At 38.7% G+C, this 20,792-nt stretch overlaps 2 protein-coding genes across 14 annotated transcripts in view; one reads left to right on the top strand and one right to left on the bottom strand.

The window, feature by feature from the left end:
• Nucleotides 1–20,792, top strand: part of LOC5566555 (cation-independent mannose-6-phosphate receptor) — a 552,122-nt gene that overhangs the window by 210,279 nt on the left and 321,051 nt on the right. The gene's annotated exons all lie outside the window — the stretch shown is intronic.
• Nucleotides 1–20,792, bottom strand: part of LOC5564186 (protein toll) — a 212,489-nt gene that overhangs the window by 128,791 nt on the left and 62,906 nt on the right. The window lies entirely within an intron of this gene.

The raw sequence follows: 20,792 nt of genomic DNA, 5'->3' as shown, positions 1-20,792 counted from the left end.
AGTTGGTGTGAAATTTACTAATGAAATTGGTATTGGATTACTGGATTCAAATATTTTGAATTGAAACGCTCGTGCTTTGGATGGTAAAGAGGATGAGCTGTTTAATTTTCTAACAGCTAATAACATACTTATAGCAGTTATCACTGTAACTTTGTTATTTGAAACCTGGATCCAAACTGAAAAGAGATCCAAACTTTTTTGTTTATCGTAATGATCGACTGGATGGAGCATGTGGTGGAGTTGCTATCAGCAGTCATAGGCGTGTAAAACATCAACTTTTTTCGTCATTTGAAACCATAGTTTTTAAAATTTTGGGTGTTTCTGCTGAAACACAGCTTGGTAGCTGCGTATTTGCATTTTCAATGCACTTTACAGCAAGTTTATTTGCTTCTGACTTGCGGAAATTGACTCGCAATAGGTCAAAATGTTTTGTCATTGACGACTTTAATGCAAAACATCGCCTAACAACCTTATGAATTTGAGGATATTTCCGGTTTTAAGTTTGAAAGGCATCCGGGAAGTGGAAAACTGTTTTCGCATGGCCACCCCGGTTCCGTCTGTCTGCTGGGTGACCGAATCACGTTCCACAAAAAGCGCTGCAACTCCGAGGTAAACCGCAAATATGTTTAGAGTGCTGCACGCTCCTGTAACGCCAAATCGGGTCCCCCTATCATTAAGATGCCATCCCATTTGCATACTTTTCGGCTCCGTAACCGTTCCGAACGGGGAACTGTGTACGCCTAAAGTTATGCAAAGTAACTGCCTGTCTCGTTTCGACGACGACTGACTGTGCTCGCCACCGCCCCCTACATGTCGTTGTTGTTGTGTTGTTGTAATGTACCCGGGGCACGTTTTACCGTTTTACGAATTCTGCTGAATCGAATTCGTCTCGGAAAGTGGATTCCCTCCTCCGTTTGGGATGGAAAATGGAACCAGACATAATCCGGTTTCTGTTTTGTTGCAAATCGTTTCGAAAGGTTGAGAGGAATCCGATGGATGAACTGGAGCAGAAGTCCGGGGACTTGTCCCAGCAATCTCCGGGCAAATGACTTCGTGAAAGGAAATCCCTAATCCAACAGATTGCGCGCTTTGTCACTGACTGGATTTCAGAGGATCTTGTGGGAGAACGTTGCCTTGTGAGATATTGGATTTGAAAAGAACTTATTTTGAACGTAGGAATGCTGTACTGGAAAATTTAAGAGCATTGGTATTTTTTTCAATTTATGTGTTTATCTGTCTGGCAAACAATAACTATACATATTTAAAACATAATTATAAATTATTGTCCGTTTTTTTCTAGCTAGATTGTATTTAATTTGATAAGTAATACTACTGTTAGACACCACAGTGAACTACCTACTAACTCAGCTATCGAATTCGATTTTCATTCACTTGTTTTCTTATTTTTAAGTACCTCGATAAACTTTTTTAATACATCTTGTCCTTGGGTCCAGCAATTACCTATAAGAAAAGAAAAAGAGAAATTAATAAATCAAATATGAGGAATTCATTATTTTTTTTTAATTTGTCATTACACAGTGTTCGCACAATAGAGTAGTGTGTGGTCTTTTGATTCTCTCAAATGCTCTTGAGGAGCGAGTGATGGACTCAAGTCCAATCGTGTCCGGTTCGCGTTGTGCAAGAGAGAAATTATATTCGTGTTCAGTTGAGCCAACTGGTGAGCTTGTTTCATACTTATGATAACACATCGTGTTAACGTTACGTTTGAAAAAATTTGAAACAAACTATGGGTGGCTCGTAATTTTAATATACACTTGCCGTTTTTTTCTTATTACTAAAAATAACCAATAAAAATTTGAATAGTTCGACATTACGAATATCGACGTACTTTTTCATTCTTTTACAATATCATTTCACCGCCAGACAAAAAAGCAAAACTAGTTTTAAGAGATCTCTTTCCTCCCTCACTAGTAAACACCCATCCCGTGATGTTTGTGGAGATGCACAGGTATTCTCGGTCTCTAGAAGCATTAATCATTACACACTAACGTTCCTTTCCCATCCTAACTGACTTTAAGAACATGGCCGAAGCCGTTACTGATTTATGAGAGCTGCTAAAATGTGCATTTCGAAAGTAACCGGAAAGTCCCATTCCTTATTTATTTGGATCGACGTGGAATTCTTATCAGTTCCGATCCATCGCGGAGTAGCAATCATTGACATGTACATGTCAGTCTATGCTGCGCTATGCTATGCTTAAAATAATGTGTCATTCAAACTGCGTTTAGAAAATGTAGCTTAAACATGTAAACTTTTTTTCACTTAGTGAATTGACTATAGAAGTTTTCAATAGCTCATTAAATATCTTCAACAAATTCAAGCAGACATTAATGCTCTGGAGACATTTCTGGCATACTTCCTGAAAAAAAACTATGAAGGAGGAGGAGAAATCTCTGGGTTGATTCCTGGAAATATGCTTAAGGAATTCCAATTGAATTCCTGGAGGAACTCCCGATGGCTTTCCTGTAAGAAATCCTGGTGGAATCCCTGAAGGAATTTTTGTTTTTTGTAGAGGATTTACCCAGAACGTTACTCTTACTTATTATATACACTTGAAGATATCTACCTTCCTTATTAAATTCGTGGAATTGTTTGAGGAATTCCTGATGAAATCCCTAGAATAACTCCTGTGGAAAGACTTAGGGGAACTCCAAATAGAATCCCTAAGATATAATTTTGATAGAAACCGTGGTGGAATTCTGGGTGGCATATCTAAAGGAACTGCTTATGAAATTCCGGGATGAACTCCTGATGAAATCCCTAAACGAACTCCTGATCTAATCCCCAGAGGAGCTCCTGATGTAATCTCTAGAAGAACTTCTGATATAATCTTCTGATGTAATACCTAGAGGAACCTCTGATGTAATTCCTATAGGAACTACTGACACCTACCTGGAAGGATTTCTAATGAGATTCTTGATGGTACTCCTGATAGAATACCTTGACGAAATCCTGATGGAATTCCTTGAGGAACTCCTTATATTTATCGCTTGAGGAAATCCTGATATAATCTGTGAAGGAATTCCAGGTGGAGAAGAACTCTTATGGAAGCCCCAAAGGTACCATAAGATATTCTTGAAGAAATTCCTGATGGAATCATGGGAGGAACTCCTAATGTAATCCCTAGAGGAACTCTTGATAAAATGATTCTCAGAACTCATATAACTTCCCAGAATCAAAACCTGTGATCCCCATTCGCCTAATCGTCCGATCCGTTTCCCGATATCACACACGTTCGAAGAAGACTCAGTGAACTTCTCTGGTTCCCGAGATTGCTCCAAACCTGCTTGCATCAGCACCAGTCAGCTTTTTGCAGCTCTAACAGAATCAACCGGCGATTACGATATAAAAAAACAACACAACAAACAGCTATTCTCGGCGCTGTGCACTGCAACAGCAGCAGCGGCAGCAGTCCGGTTGGACTGGTACCGTAGTTTGGAGTGTAGTTGATCATAGAGGGGGAAAAGTTTGTCAGTTTTGAACCCATGTGCATCGAATGTGTTTTAACCCTCTAATACCCAAATTTTCATTTTCGATCTAAATATCATGTTTTGTTATCTAAAATCGTTCTAAACACGTTTTGGGCAATGATTTATTTTTATTCGTGAATTTGTGAATTTTGGTTTTTGATTTTTATTTTTTTTTATTTTTGAACATCTCTAACCCTATTCATTTTTTTCCTTAAGGCTCATCTTAGTTACTGATTTTTGGCAAGAACAAAAATTTAACTCGATGGATTTTTGGTCCCTTCAAATTTCCATACACCGTGCTCTCCATAAGTCGATATTTCTATAACTCGATATCTCCAGTAGTCGATGTCACATGAGAGGTAAATTTCTCTCCATAACTCGATATATATTTAAAAATCCTTCTCAGTCGGGGAAACTTGGACTAATTCTTGTTTGGAGATGAATAAATACTTGCAAGTTGTAATAGAAGTTGAAAAGACATGAAAATATAAAAAAATATAGTCAGTAAAAATAACGTGATTTTTCCAGATTTTCGAAAATAGTTTTGAAAGAATAATTTGTAAAATACCATCAACAGAATAATGTTGTTTATCACTTCTGTAGATCATATATGCATTGGAAATACAGAAATTTGTTCTTTCGTTTTTGTGATTTTTTGTGTCGGTGTATTCTATAACTCGATAATTCTATAAGTCGATGGTCCCTTGAATATCGAGTTATGGAGAGTCGACTGTATTAGATTTTTCAAAATGTTTGATGAACCGTTGGAAAGTTCATCTCCATACAACATACTATTGCCAAGTACATCTGAAGGCATCGTTCAAATAACCATTTGTATATATTCCAGCAAAATTTCTTGAACCCAGTTCCAAATTTGCATTTTGCTTCAAATTATATTTTCAAAAAGAAAAACCATTGTCCCCATGAACAGGTAGCCAGTGATGAAGAAAATTGTCTTTAGACGTTTCATGAAAATATCTTTTAGATGTTCTATTTGGTATATTCATAGATTCACATAATTCAATGCTAAAATTTACCGACTAAACAATCAAACGTAACATTTTTCAGTCTTGAGTCTAATTCAGTGGTAAATAGCATGTCTCTTTATTTTTGAAAACCTATCACATTAATTGATCAACTTCACACCACAATTGGGGATTTCAAGTTTTCATTTGCGAAAATTCTTTTAAGATTTTATGGTTGCTATCGACGATGATGGCTAATTTTTTTCAGTGTTCTATCGGTTCTACCAGTCCTTATGCAGTTAAACAGTTAGAAACGCAAATCCTTAAAAAAGGCGCAATATACGCCGAAACGTCGGAAAGTTGAAGAAAAAGTCGTTCAAGCTGCTTGAAGACCGGTAGACCCGATAAAACCCAGAAAGAAACATCGTTTTAAGGTGAAACTAGACCTGTGCGCCGGTTCATTTTACGTCACGCCGACGCCGAATAAGGCATCGGCGGCGCGCCATACGCCAATCAACACAGCGCCGCCGATTTTGTACTTTTACGCCGATAAAAAGTTCAGCTCCAAAAATTGACATCGGAAATAAAAGCTACAGGAAACATTCAGTCATTGCTTATGGAATTTCTACAGAGATTCGTCAAGGCATTTCCTCAAAAATTTCGGAAGGAGTTCCTCCAGGAATTCGTTTTCGGATTCCTTTGAGTATCTTTTTTAAGATTGTCTCTTGGAATTACCTGTTTTTTTTTTCAATGTTTTCTCCTTGATTCATCCTGGAATACCTACAAGGATATCTTTATGAACACCTCCAGGGTTTCCCGCAAGAATCATTTCAGGAATTATATAATAATATATTTTTCAACTATCTTAGTATTCAGCCAGGTATTTTTTGATGAGCACCTCAAGTTGTTTTTGCAAGAAATTTTACAAGTAATTTCCATAGGACTTAACGGAATCCCAAAGAGATTTCTAGAGAAATTTCATCGAAAATTCCTCCAAAAGTTGCAATGTTGAATGTTTTTGTTAAAAGCTTATACTGGATTTTTTCAAGGATTTCTAATAAAACCGCTTTGGTAATTCTTCCAGAAATCCCTTCAATACCCGCAGAATGTTTTCATATAATTTCTCAATAAAATAATTCTAGGATTGATCTTGGGATTCCCTCCAGAGTTCCTAAAATGGTTCTTCCACAAGATTTACAGTGTTTTTTAATTCTTCAAAATGTCTACTACGGATATTTCCAAAGTTTTTTCTTATCTTTATTATTGAGACTTTCAGCCCTAGGCTGGCTAATTTCATGGTTCCAAAAGTTCCCCTATGGACTTCTGTGGGAAGTTCTTGAAATATTCATAATAGATTTTTTCAGATGAACTAAAAGTTATTGACATTTCTTGGCAAAAAATAAAAAAAAGAAATGTTTCTAGTAATCTTTTCAAAATGTTCTAGAATGAATTTTCGAGGAATTTCTCTAGATTAAGTATCCAGGCTTTTCCAGTGATTACGAATTAGGTTCATCCATTAATTCAAGTTTTTTTTTATCACATACATTTATTCAGAGATTCCTTGAAGAAATATTTTAAGTATTTTTTCAGCGATGTTTCCAGTGAATCCACCAGGGCATACTTTTTGAATTCCATTTAGATGAGAATTTTTTCCAAGGAAAATCCTTCAAGGATCGTGAGTTTTTCAGTTGATTTTTTTCTAGTGATTTTTTCGTGAATACCCTCATAGATATGTCTGAGAATTCCTTCGAAGATTTTTCTCAATTTCTTCAAAGAAAATTGCCGTTGACTTTTCAAGACTTTTTATATAGTTGTGCGTATTAATTTTAACTAGGGCTCTTTTCGAATTGCTTTCGTGATACATGAAGGTAATTCTTGAGTTATCTCTGAAGCTTCGAAATTTATTAGAAAAATAACGCTTTTCTACTCCATGTTAAATTAACCATACAACTTAAGTGCAATAGTAATGCATGTGGAGATCTTCGTATTAATTCTTATTAAGATAACTAAAAGATTTTTCTGTATATTAAAAAAAAAAAACTTCAAATAATCCTTCAAACACTCCTCTAAGAGATTTTTTTCAAACATCTTTCCAGTGATTCTTTCTGAATTTTCCCCGGAGATTCATTTAATAATCACTCCAACAATTCCTCCAGAACTACACTCTGAAATATTTCAAAGCATTTATCCAGGGACTACGTCAGAAATAATTCAAGAGTTTGTTCTTTGCCTTCCTCCAGTGATTTATCCAAAATATTCTCATACAATGCAACCAAAAATTTGTTTTAGGTACGCCTCTCGAGCTCATCCCGCGACTCCTTCAGAAATATTTCTTCATGAATTTCTTTACTGGTTCTTCCAAGAAGTTTGAGAGGATTTCTTCGTATATTCATGTTAGAACTTTTTTAATTACTTCTTGCATTTCATTAGAAGGGCCACAAAACATTCTCAAAAGAAATCATATAGAAATTTTTACAATAGTTATTTCAATGATTTTAATTATTCTCCAATAATTTCTTGTAAAATAAAACCTCTACAGACTCCTGTGAGTATTTATTTGAATATTCGTGTAAGACCTTCTTGAGGATAATTTTATGATTTTTACATGAACTATTGAAGAAATTTCCAAGAATTACTGAAAAATTCCTCCAATTATTACTTAATGTCAAAATTCCTGCAAGAGTTCATTGAAAAAAAAAAAATCTTCAGATATTCCTCAAAGAAATAACTTTATTATTTCTTTAGAAATTTATCCATGTGCTCTTCCTTGATTTTTCAAAGAAAATTTTCATGAGAGCTCCTACTAAAACCACCTATTTTACCAAGAGTTCTTCAGGTTTTGCTGCAGAAGTTTCTGAAGAGGGGTCATGCACAAATTATGTCTCGCTCCGTGGGGGGGGGGGGGGATCGTTAGTTGGGGGTCAAGTTAAGGGTAATAAGCCTAACAACATTTTCGGAGCATTCATACAAAAATCGTGACAAAGGGGTAAAAATTGAAAATTAGCGTGAAGTAATTTGTGTACCATCACAGAGATTTTTTTTCAAAAACTCATGAAGCATGTTTAATTAATTCTTAAAGGATACTCAACGGATCCTCAAAAATATCCAACATATGTAAGACAGCGAATTAAATCACCGTATTATTTTGAATATATTTCAATTAATAATGCTATTGATCAAAAATGTTTTTTTTAAACATTTTTATGTTTAATTTTCTATGTCGCCGTCGCCGCCACCGATACATGCAAACGGCGTGGCGCTGATTACGCCGCCGCCGCCGGTGCAAAAATGCTCTGACTCTGAATAATTCGGCGCACAAGTCTGTTTGAAACCAAACATGGCAATAATCTGTAGAAATAACGAACGTATGAAGTTGATCTTCTTATTTTAAACTTTATGCTAGTGCACAAAGCAAAAATTAGAATTTCACACTCGTTTGATGCTTTTTTTCGCGAGATTTGTACCTTTAAAATTAAAATTGTAAACCCTTTTAACAGTAGGATTTTCCTGTGATAATCATGAAGATGCAGAGGTATACTAGATCTATGATAAGGGATTATTATTATTATAGCTTTATTAAGGAGATTTTCAGCCCTAGGCTGGTTCATCTCCGTATGATAAGGGATATCACAAACACTTTTTCCATATCATACATTTGGGTATTCAAAAAATCTTTGTACAGTTCTTTGCCAAATATGTCGACATATTCTGTTCGATCTTCATCTACGTGAATTGATGACTTATTTTAATTAAAGTTACATAAATCGCATTGCTTAACAAGGTGAACCCAGATTTTGTAGCTTTTGAAAAATTCCCACAAATAAAAACCTCCCCGTGACAATCATGAAGATGCAGAGGTATACTCGGTCTTTAGTAACAAGGGATATCACCTAAACATTTCTTTCCTTCCACAATGACCGCTAGGATGTTGCCGACACTGTAAATCACGGACTATCAACTACAAATTGTACGGTAATCAATGATAATGCTCATTATTGTGCAATCAACTCTCTCTTACTCGATATTTCGTATCTCGATATCGAGTTAGAGGACCATTGTAAAAGTTGGTTTTCATGGCTACCTCGATGGTCCCTTGGATCGCAGTTGCACTGGTTTTGTGTTTTATAAATCGATATCTCCCTAACTCGATGGTCACTTCGATAGCGAGTTATGGAAAGTTTACTGTATTTGTATTCCAAACTGTTTTGTTTTTTATTGCAATTTAGTGTCAAAATTTGAACAAACATATTTCGATAAATATCACATCAGTACAGGTTTTGAAACCTAAAAACATGATAATATATACACTTAGCCAGAATTTATAAAATAGAATCGCTCATAAGTGATCAACTTCACCCCATTTTACGGTATCTAAGAAAGGATGATGATGATGAAGAAGCGAGACGCGCAACCATGTTTACGTAACGGGACGCGGTGCGGTAGCGTTGCAGATAAACATCCGCTGCTAAATATCCCCTCTTTTCTCCACATATCGTTGCCGGGATGATATTGGAGAAGCACAAATGCAGCGTGCACTTTTATTGGAAATGCACCTCTAGTCAGGCGACAGAACATGCGAGATCTAAAAGTTTTAGTAGTTCAATTCGAGGCAAATAATAAGAGTAGTTAAAAAGCGCGATTTCTCCATCCTACCATGGGTGCAATTGTTGAGGAGCTGAAAATTGACGTGATTCAATAATACCTAGATATAGATAAATGCACTTGATGCTAGATGAATTATGGTTGACGACTATAGAGCAACGGAACCCAAATTGGTACCGTTGACCTGTGGTGTTGCGAGATTTCCTCTATTCGTAGACTAGGGATGTTCAAATTGTGTTGCCAGCTGTCTCGCTTCAAGCCTTTTTGAAAATTACCTAAAGTTTTGAAAAAGCCCCTAAAGACAATTCCGGTGGTGGAAGAGGAAAACCAAATTGTCTTAACTAATTGCGAAAAATCTCAAAAACTTGCTGATAAAGTTTGAAAACCAATAATTTTGGTTTAGGATTCACTAGTCCAATTGGAAACCAAGTTACTAAAGAGAGAGAACGTTTTCGACATTTTTTGAGGGACAAATAAGTAGAACTGAGAACTACTGTAAAAAATGTCAAATTTGTTCGAATTTTGAAACCGGACGATTATCCTGCCGAAGCATATACAGGTCGGACTCGATTATCCGGAGACTCGATTATCCGGGAACTCGATTATCCGGGATTCGATTATCCGGAATTTTAGACTCGATTATCCGGAATTTGTTTTTCGATGTTCTTGTTTTTCAATTTTTATGCATAAATCAGAAATGATTTGGCATCGAAATATACAATATGAATGGTTTTGCAGTTTTGAACGTATTTAAGTTTGAAAATGTGGTTTTTTGTGTATGATGGCAAAAAAAATTTTTTTTTTTCGTGAAGACCCCTACTGTTCCAGAAATAATTTCTGGCTACGCCACCGCATCATATAAATAAAACAACTACAAAAAGATAATATTTAAGTTCTTTTATCGAAGATTTCAATTTTTTCTTAGTGATTCGATTATCCGGAGGATTCGATTATCCGGAATGAAAAAAAATCGATACTCCGGATAATCGAGTCCGACCTGTATCTTCCAATCAGCTTTCTTTCCTTTATCAGCAAACTTTTTGAAAAAAAATATTTTGAATAGAATGATGGTTCACGTCAACGAAAGTTCATTTGATGCCAATGAACAATTCTGATTCCGAAAAATCAGAAGGCTGTTCAACTGGGCTCGCTCTTCTAGACAAAGAAAAAGCATACGACAGTGTTTGGCACAAAGTTTTAATTGATAAATTTAAAAAAAAAAACATTTTTTTTGTTAGAATTATTCAAAGTTATCTGTCAAATCGTACACTTCAGGTTGATTATCAGATGCGCAAGTCTGACAGATTATATAAGAGCTTGGCAGCATTTTGGGATCAATAGTATACAATATTTTCACATCTGGCTTACCTGAGTTACCTCAGGGGTGTCAAAAAACCATGTTATTAACAAAATCTTAATAATCGGTCAATTCAGTTTTAGTTGCACAATCCTAGGAAGCTGCGACGTGAAACCCGACATCAAGGGCCATAAATCGTGGCAGGCGGAAAATCACTTTTCATGTTTGACATGGTAACCACAATACCTACCGCGATGCAGTGCAGCAGTGTTGTTGCTGAAGTGACTTCATCAACTATTGAAAAATCACCACTCTCCAGTGAGGCAGTGGTCCCCCCTGGCAGCTTCGGGGTGTTAACCACCGAACCGTTACGGATCAAAAGCCGGAGGCGACCCATTGAGGCATTACTTCCTGAGCCGCAGTCGTTGCTGTTGTTGACGCTGCTGCTATGACAACAACTACAGTATGGTCCACAAAAAAGTGCGAAAATTGTAGGATTATCTCAAAACTAGGTTATTGTCACTACAATCGACATTGGATGAATTTAACTTGAAATTGACTCGACATCGACCCTCCTATATTTTGATAACTGACCCGACACTGAACCGACTTAAACCCGATGTCAACCTGACATTGGTACGAAATCGAGTACAATTTAACTCGACTTGGATCCGACATGTGGTAGACATATCAGGCTCTATGGTAGCGGCAGTGTCGGACATGTCGCAGACCCGAGTTCAACTTCCGTCTTGGTCAGATTTTTTAGAAGTCGACTAATTTAATATTCTGAAAATAGAATAATACTCATGATGTGTTTCCCATTTTTTTATGGATAATACTGTACAGCAGTCAGAGTCTCACACTGCTGCTGGACCACACAAACACCCGCGGCATGCTGCGATGCGATGGTTGCTCGCTCTGGGTATCAGGAGTATGTGTGCGACCGAATGTACTGGGTGTAATAATATTACAAATAATTTATGACACCAAACTACCGCAATCATTAATTTTCCAGCTGATGCTACTGGCTACTGCTGCTGGATCGCGTTCTGCTCCTCCTCGCGATTCTGGCGACGTTGGATGGGGAGGTCGCTAGGAATGCCGCGATATGCGGTAGAATTGGGCATAAATGGGATTCGAAACGCAGAAACAAAGATCGGTGTAAAACCACTGATTTTTATTGTATTTTCGTTGCCAATTTCAATGTTAAACGTTCAAACTACGACATTCTTCACTTTCGACCATATTTTTTTCCAAAATCGCCCAATGCTATATCTCTCGTAGCTTCTGGTCCACCGGCTGCGATACCACTAACAATTCAATTAGGGGGTCGTGGAGGACAACCGACTAGCGCTCGCGGCTTGGGACAATTTTCGCGCCTGATTAGCCCGCAATTCGGCTCTCAAATTATTCAAATTGAACCGTCATTGAACTGCCGAGAAATAGAGTTCAATTTTCCGCTGGCGCACCTGATTCACGTTCGACGAGGTCCGAAGAACAAAATAAGTCGTTGTGCGGATTCCGATATTGTCCTGAAGCGACAGAGATGCTCAACTTGTGATGGAAGTGCTTTTACGAATAGGTAGAAGATCCTCAACAATTTTCAGATACGTTTTTCAAAATTGGCTCCAAAATTAAATTTCCAATAATTTTGAGCCCCGGTACTTTTTTTTTGATATTTTAAGCACAATTTTAATCTGGACAACAGAGCATTAATCAACTGCAAACTGTTCGTTCACACCTAAGACAAGACGTGTCAGGCAAAGTACAAAAACGAAACTAATTGGCCGTTTTGGTAAAAGCATACTTTCACATCGTTGAGTTTGATTGCAACAGGGCACTTTGTTGCTAGCCCGGCCGTGTTGCTAGTTCCTAAATTGAAAAAAAAATTGGAAATTTTCCATGAAATCTTTTTGTTTCAAATCTAATTATATTGAATGTTAAGTGTACCGAAAATAATGAAAAATATGTCAATTTTCTATAGAAATATCGTCGATTTTGAATATAGCTAAAGCATGCTGCAAGTCTGTTGTTTTGAAGTTTGAGTAAGGATGAGCATTGAAGCAAGAAAGAAAAAGTACCAGAAAAATTCTGGCATTTTGATGCACTCTCACTTGAATCGTTTAAGGTTTCGTGTTGCGAATATTGGATTATTTTTTTTTCTCATCAGCAAAAACATGTAAATCTACTCATTTTTGCATCGCAGAGTTTCTGTTAAGCCTGCATTCCGGGTTTTCAGAAATACATAAAAGCACTAGGAATTCTGTCAAAACTCTAAACGTTCATGCATTTGCAGATAAGCTGTAGAATTTTTAGTGGGATGAGGCAGGATGAGATGTGTTGTCGAACTCCTTAAGTGCAGTGGTATGGTGTACAGTGGGGGACCGAAATCCATACAGGCTCAAAATCCGTACACTTCCTACAAATAGTAGGCGTTTTGTATGAAGTGGACGGATTTGGATTCATTTCTTAGGTGTCAAACGAATGTAAAAGATAAAGGTGGTTCGGCGAAGATGGTCGTGACCGGAAATAGCAATATTCATGCTTTCAGTTTCATTGGTAGTCGTGTTCTTGAACGCTACAGCAAATTTAAAATTTGCGGTCGAAACATTGAAATGCTGAATCTTTATTGATCTCTCCAAAGTACAAATTTCTACGAACATTAATAATACTCGTTCGGCATCGAAATCGAAATCCTGAAACCGAACACCCTCTCATTTGAAAACCACTGGTTTTGTCGCACTGCCTCCGGCTTTCACCGGCAGCTGCTACCATAGCTCGACTGCGGTGCCGCTAATTCCAATGTCGAAAATCAACATTGACAGCGAAAAACATGTTTCCATTTGGTAGTGCACAGCTTGTTCCCTAAAACTCCGATCCAGGGTTGCAGCATTGTACGCACTATCGCCGAGAAAAATGAGATGATAGATTCCCCCCCAATTCTGGCAGCACTGCCGCAGCGCTTCTGCGAAGTGATTAGAAGACAAATGTGTCTTCACCATTATCGGTAGAACGCATCCACCGGATGATTAGCATTCTTCGGCGACCTTGCCGCCAGCTGGCAGGAATGGCACCAGCTGTTCAGCGCCGAAATTCCGAAACATACCAAAAATGCTGTGGATACTAATTAATTAGTTTTAACACGGCGTTTTCCGATAAGCAATCAATCGAATGATGATGATGATTCCCATCCATCGAAGTCTCAGTGATGTGGTTGGTCTAGCTTGGGGACTACGACGCGATGCGTCGGGAGATCGTAATCTGCAGAGCTTCCATGTTGTAAAAGGTAATTAGTTTCAAACACGGATTCGAACGCTGAAATTTTATAGCTGCGTTGGTTTTCATGGCATGTTGTTTACATTTCACAGCTGATTCTGCTGAGTTACTCGAATGGCTGGAACTATCAGAATTATAATTTGATGTGTTATTCAGTTATGATATTTTTTTTGTTACAACTAACTCAAATTTTGCACTGATACCACAAAGTAATAATCAATTAGCGTAAAACTATATATTTGTTCTAGTCTATTTATAAATACGAAAATAACGTGTCTTAACGTTTTCTGCAAGCATTTCATCAAAACAATAACAAAACGAAATTTAATTTGTTTTCAATACATTAGACAGTAGGGATCCTGCGATTTACAACTACAATAGGCATAGGATGGTTTTAACCCGTCATTAACTCCACATCGACTCAACTACATTTGGATCACCGACTAAACACTGATCTGACTTTAATCGGATATCAACCTGAAATTGGTCTGACATCGGGTACAATTTAACCCGACCTGACCCGTCATCTGATACAAAACGTAATGAGTTACCAAATGAATCGAAACACGTTCCGATACAATCTTGTTATAAATCATTGAAAAAAAAAAAATATAAATTTTATCAACGGAAGGCAATTATATCTCAACAGGATATATTTATGATGTGATCTGCTAGTCGGGCTTGCTGCAAGGTTAATTAAAATTTGAAAAGCCGCTCTAAACGCACCCATTTCAGAGTCTCTCTCTCTCGCTAATATGAATGGAGTGTGCATGAGTTACCGGAGCTTTCCAGGGGTTCGTGGACTGTTTTGTTTAGGCTGTGACCCAAAATTGGCCGTCATTATAGACACGCGAAAAGTTTCACATACCTCATTCGCGTGACGCGTCGTAAGGTCAAACAAGCGAAACATTTGTTGTTGCTGCGTCGTGTAGATTCACACACAACAATCCTAAGCGGGGTGGAAGCGAAAGTTTTAGAAAGAAATTCAGATCGTAATCTGAAGGTGAGAAATTTCGAAGGCAATCGCGATTGTTTTAGATGGGTGGGTGATGCACTGTCGGGGCTTCAAAGTGCTTGCTTTTGCATCGAGACGAGGGTGTCGTGACGCGTCATCCATCACTCAAGCGTAACGTTTCGATGACAATTCCTATGAAAAGCTACCAAACGCAGGATTGGGGTAAGGAAAAAATGTCTCAAAAATACTGTATGTGTTTTTTTTTCATGATATGTTCCAGGAAATTCATTAGAAATAATTCAGATGTTTACCCAAAGCTTCCTTACGATGTTGCTTTGAAGGTTTATTCAAAAGTTCATTCACAAATCCTAATTCAAAATACCATCAGAAGGTTAGGCAAGATTTTTTTGTAAAAATTCCGTCAATGTAGCCTAGATTTTTTTTTTCAGGATTTCCACTTAGAATTTTTAAGGAATTTCTCTAAATATTCATTCATAAATTTCTTATGAAAGTCCTATAGACATTTATCTAGTGGATCTTCCATCGAATTCACTATAACTCTGTAAAAGCGCTGGTTTTCGTCATAACCGCGTTTATCCCGATCCCATTGCTAATGGATATTGATGATCTTCATCCGAGTGATGTTACCACGGAAATGTCGCGCAACCCAAACAGAGAATAACTTAATTACACAATCCCTCATACTCGGTAGCACCAGCAGCAGCTCTCGATAATGATGGTGGAAAAAGGAATCCATCACTCCCAGCTGGCAGCTGGCATTTGCGTCTTCCTGCAGGTTGCACAGACAGATGGGACTAAATTGAATTGTGGCGCGCGCCATCGATCGGGAGAGCACGCGGTGACAACTGCTACTGAAGCTGCTCCCGTTCCCGTTTTTCCCCGGTGAATATGTGATTATTTGCAATTATGAACGTCGATGGTGGTATGAGGACTCTGATGCTCGTCGTCATCGTATATCATTTATGATGAGATGATTTTAAAAATTTACCACGCGACACGGTTGTCACATTTCTGTCTTTCGCCGTATCGTTTGGGAAATATGCCATGATGCCTTCATTATTCGTTTATTGAATTCTGTGGAAATCGATCGACTGACGGAGGGTTTCAGGATTATAATGAATTCGGGTTTGCAGATGGTCTCCATGAGATTTAAATTTAATGTTGCTTAATTGTTACGAATAATCAGAAGCAGGAAGGCTTCTCAGAAGAGGCTGGAAGGCTTCTCAGAAGAAGCCTGAATGCTTCTAAGCAGAAGCTGGGACGCTTCTCACCAGAAGCTGGAAGGCTTCTCAGCAGAAACTGGAAGGCAACTCAGAAGAGACTGGAAGGCTTCTCATCAGAAGCTGGAAGGCTTCTCAGTAGAGGCTGGATAGCTTCTCAGCAGAAGCCTGGAAACCTTCTCAGCAGAAGTTTGGAAACCTTCTCCGCAGAAGCCTGGAAAGCTTCTCAGCGAAAGCTGGAAGGCTTCTCACCAAAAGCTGAAAGGCTTCTCCGCAGAAGCTGGAAGGCTGCCTAGCAGAAGCTGGAAAGCTGCTTAGCAGAAGCTGGAAGGCTTCTCACCAAAGGCTGGAAAGCTTCTCAGCGAAAGCTGGAAGGCTTCTCACCAAAAGCTGAAAGGCTTCTCCGCAGAAGCTGGAAGGCTGCCTAGCAGAAGCTGGAAAGCTGCTTAGCAGAAGCTGGAAAGCTGCTTAGCAGAAGCTGGAAGGCTTCTCACCAAAGGCTGGATGGTTTCTCAGCAGAAGCTGGAACGCCTCTCAGCAGGAGCTGGAAGGCATCTCAGCAAACGTCCATGGTTTAAATCATGCTAGACGTCCCTACATTACGAGATTATTAAAACAATTCAAATATACTACAATACTAGGTAGAAAAAGATGTAGATATTGTCACCATGATTTAGGTTGCATCAGTCATTCGGAAACTCTCAATCTCTTTTAATTCCAGTAACAACTCCAAACTAGAACTTATATTCCACCACTCTACCCGGCAACAAAGAAGATCCGTATCCTTCGGAAACTTTGTCGAAATCCATTACCAAAAGTACACTCATTTATCTCCATTTTCTTTGATTCAACCAGACGCTCAGTTTACACACTCTTTCCTCGGCTGAATCGGACCTCTTAGGAAACGGATTCTTCTTTTCGTAGGATCTATGCCTTAAAGTGGTGGAATTTTCAGAAGCACGTAGTGCACGCTCTTTCGCGCCATCCTCATCCTCGCTTCCTTCTTCGCAAGGAAATAACTTCCGATAAAGGCTCGAAGCAAAGTGGAACATTCTTTCTCGAGAGATTCGTCGGTATTTAAAGTGAAAAAGAAACTTTGTAAAAATCTCTCGAATTACATTGCTTGCTGTGTGTATTTGCATTCCGATCATCTCAACGCGAAAACGGGAAGCAACACCTACTTCCGCTCCCGTTATTGCGAGAAGCCCTTCGCAGAATTGCAGTAAATCCGACCAAACCTTAAACCGGTGGCACTCATCGTAGAGGGCCCCCCCCCCAGTGAGAAAGCGTAATTAATTCTCACTGAAAGCAGGAAAGCTTATTGCGTTTCGATCTGGTATGTTGGTCTGTCTGTCTGCGAGTGCAATTGTTGTTCCAGTTGAGCGAGCTAAACAAATGATCCGAATGGGTCTCGGCGCGAAAGAAAGCGTGCCCAAATGGTGACGATGCACATAGGAGTAATTTGGGTCTATCGTGGTGAAAATTATTTTCTGTGCTTAATGGTCTTCTTGCAGAATTCGTTCTCACTTGATTTCGAAGCACGCTCAAAGCAAGCTAAGAAAAATGTCCCATCTGTATCGGTCCATGATCTGCAATGTTTCGCAAGTTGTTACAAGCGTGATAAATAATAGCAGCGAACGGGAGCCCCATAGAGAGAGCGATGATAAAATCCATTTTTCTCGCCTATTTACTTTATTGGCATGATAAACAATCCCCGAAAATCCTATAGCAATAGTGACCCCAGATTTGTAACTTGTTTAAATGGTTTTTATCATGCACTATTATCCCTCCGATATAATCAGAGCTGTAGCAGTAGACAATAAACCGACTCTCATGATGTGCTGCTGATCATGATTGTTATAGAGAATGATAAGAGAGAGACACTCTCAATTTTCTCAGAATTCAACCCTTGGCCATTATATTAACTGAAAAAGGATTATAAGCAGCTTAAGTAAGAATGATTTCGACTCGTTTTATTTAAAATTATATTGGAACAAAGAACTTAACTTTTCAAATTTGAAATTTCGACCACGAATTTGTTCTAGTTTCCCCACTGTGCGACGACTGCTGAGCATTGCAATTGCAAACTGGGGCCTTTTTCCGCCGGATCATAACCAGCAAACCGAAGAAGGCGAGTTTCGCTTTCCGGCGATGCAAACTTAGGAGAGGGGATCAATTGAATCCATAAACTTCGAAGCATCAATCATCCATCGGACGCGAAGAACCCTTTTTCGCGGCTAATTACCGAGCGTTCAAAATTTGTCTGCTCGCATTTCCGCTACCGATGCCCAACTTTTTTTTGTACCCAAAATCAAAAGCGGAGAATTTTCGGTTTCGGTCGGTGCGATACCTTCCCAGCCCTCCATCGCATCGCCGGTTTCGGTGATTTTATGCGGTGCGATCCGCCGCAGTGAGCAATTTTCGAAAGTGTTCAATCATTGGAACATATACCCGGCGGTGAACTGAACTAACTAACTCAGGGGTTCCCAACTGTTTTTGGAGCTGAGACCCCTTAAATCCATAGATCTTAATATGAATCAGCAAATATCCTTGCAGGCACAATCTAATGTCATGCCTGTAATGTCATGTTAAAGGTCATCTATCGACCAAACATCTATCCAAAAAATACGATAAGGCGGCATCCACAAATTACGTAACGCTCGAAGGGGGGGATGGGGTAGGCTCGAGCGTTACGACTCATACAAAAATTGTAAAATTTCCATACAAAAAGCGTTACGGAGGGGGGGGGAGGGGGTCGAAAATTTCCAATTTTAGCGTTACGTAATAAATGGATGCCGCCTAAGGAACTTCCATGGATCTCACCAAAATTCAACAGAAATCTAACAGTTTAAAAAATTCCAACAAGAACTGGCGCTAGCAACCTGGAGATTATTTAAAGATTTCTTCGAGCACCATCCCAAATGATTTTATGTTTAAGGATCTATCAATCAAAATCTCATCAAAGATAAAACAAGTTATCAAGGCTGAAAAACCAAAACGGGGAAAAATTGAGATTTTTTCAATCCCATCAATAGTTTGTCAAGAAATTTTCCAAGGAACCTGTCGAAATTTACTCTAGGGGTCCACGAACCAATGGTCGGGAAACGCTGATCCAACTAAACTGTAACTTATGGTGGCCAACCCATAGAACCAGCTGGTAATGTTGCTGGCTGCAGCCGCCGTCGTGCTACTGACCAGGTGGAATACATACGTCTGTGTGCTGTGTAGTTATCTGTTCAGTATCAGCTGGGTCTCTCTTCGCGTAACAGAACCACGGCGCGCTGCTAAAACTCATCGGAGCGTAGTCAGACGAAACACCACCGCGTATTTCGGATTCGTTGGCAGACAGTTTTCTCTGTGGAACTGTGAGCGCCAGCTTACGCTGGGGTGGGTCTGGTGGTGTTTCGATGCTGGAAAATCTGTGACAATTTTGGATCCTTGCAACAATTTTGGTTTTAATGTGGTTTTGAAGATCATTTGTTGGTTTTGAGTCAATTATAAAACCATGACAAAACCTCTCATGGCCTATTAGTCCCAAGTACTCCAAATGGTTAGTTTCTTCAGCAATGAAAGCTGATCTGATGTAATTTTATTGAATTTTCATTTACAGGTGGTCGATCAAGCTTAAGCTTAGTTCGAAAACCTGTGATCTATAATGGGTAATCCAAAATTTTAAATCTCCAAAAGACTTTTTAGAAACCCTTCAGAAGCCTTTTACGATGTCCTGAGATACCTCTTCCGAGGCTTAAGAAGTATTTCTGGAGTATTTACAAGTCTTTTCTGAATGCTTTCAGCAGTTTTTTTTTTAATTTTCTGAAACCCTCTTCTGGAAGTTTGCGGAGGCATTTATGTAAGTCTCTTTTGCTAAATATTTTCATAAGCGTCCTAAGAACGTATCTACAAGCTTCTGTTGGAAGTCTTCAAAAACCTTCTAAAGTCTTCAAAAACATCCAAAGACAATTTTCCAGATGTCAAATTTAGAAGCTTCCAGAGCATTGTTTTTACAAGACTTCTATGCAGAAGTCGCAGAGCTTTTTCATGCAAACATAAGAAGTGTTTTGAATGTATCCAGAGACCTGTTTTGAAAGCCGTCAGTAGGTTATTCAGTATTTCCAGAAGCCCAGTTTCCAGAAGTATTTAATGCAATCTGTATCTACAGTCAGGTCTCTCAGTCTCATGCTTCAAGAGACATCCAAACAATATCACTCCAGACCTCTAAAAGAATCTTCTGAAGACCAATACCCTATACATCCGGGGATTTCTTGAAAGGGCTTTAGAGAAATGCGAGAGTACACTTATAGAGGCTACAGTCAGGTCTTCTATAAGACTCTGACTCACCAAAGATGAAAACTCAGCTTTATCCCATTAAAAACGGCTGAGAAATTGCGGTGGGAGGAATGTGGGTGGCAGCATCCTATGGAAGACCCGACTGTATCCGTAAGACTCTATATGTGCTCTCTGACAGTTTTCTAAAGGCTCTTCAAGAAGTCCCCAGATGTATCGTGTGTTGGACTTCAGAAATTTTCTAAGAGGTATCGAGTGATCTTCTTTGGATATCTCTAGAAGCATCTTCTGTTTGTTTCCAGCAATATCCAGAAGTCTGTTCTGAAAGACTTCCGATTCCTCTTCTGGAAGTTACCAAAAGCAGAAATTTTCGTGAACCCTTCTATAAAAGTATCCAAACGTATTGTCTGGAATTTCGAAGGTGATGAAAAGTAGCGAACATGTCTGCTGATTTACTCGCATCTGCCGTGCTCGCGAGTAAACGAAGCTAAAGTGATTCGTGAACTGGTTCGGAGTTTACCGTTGGCTTGATGGAATAACAATTGATTCGTTTGTCATAACATTGCTCTGCTACTCGAGAGTAAATGTTCGCGAGCTTTTTGCGATTTATTTTGGTATGTTCTCCCGAGTAGGTGGGTGCAAATCCACTCACACCAAGCCTGTTCGCAAGTCTGTCATGTT

Source organism: Aedes aegypti, chromosome 1 (assembly GCF_002204515.2).
Source record: "Aedes aegypti strain LVP_AGWG chromosome 1, AaegL5.0 Primary Assembly, whole genome shotgun sequence".
NCBI lineage: Eukaryota > Metazoa > Arthropoda > Insecta > Diptera > Culicidae > Aedes > Aedes aegypti.
Note: the sequence above shows the minus strand (reverse complement) of the source record. Positions and strands in the feature narration are given on the sequence as shown.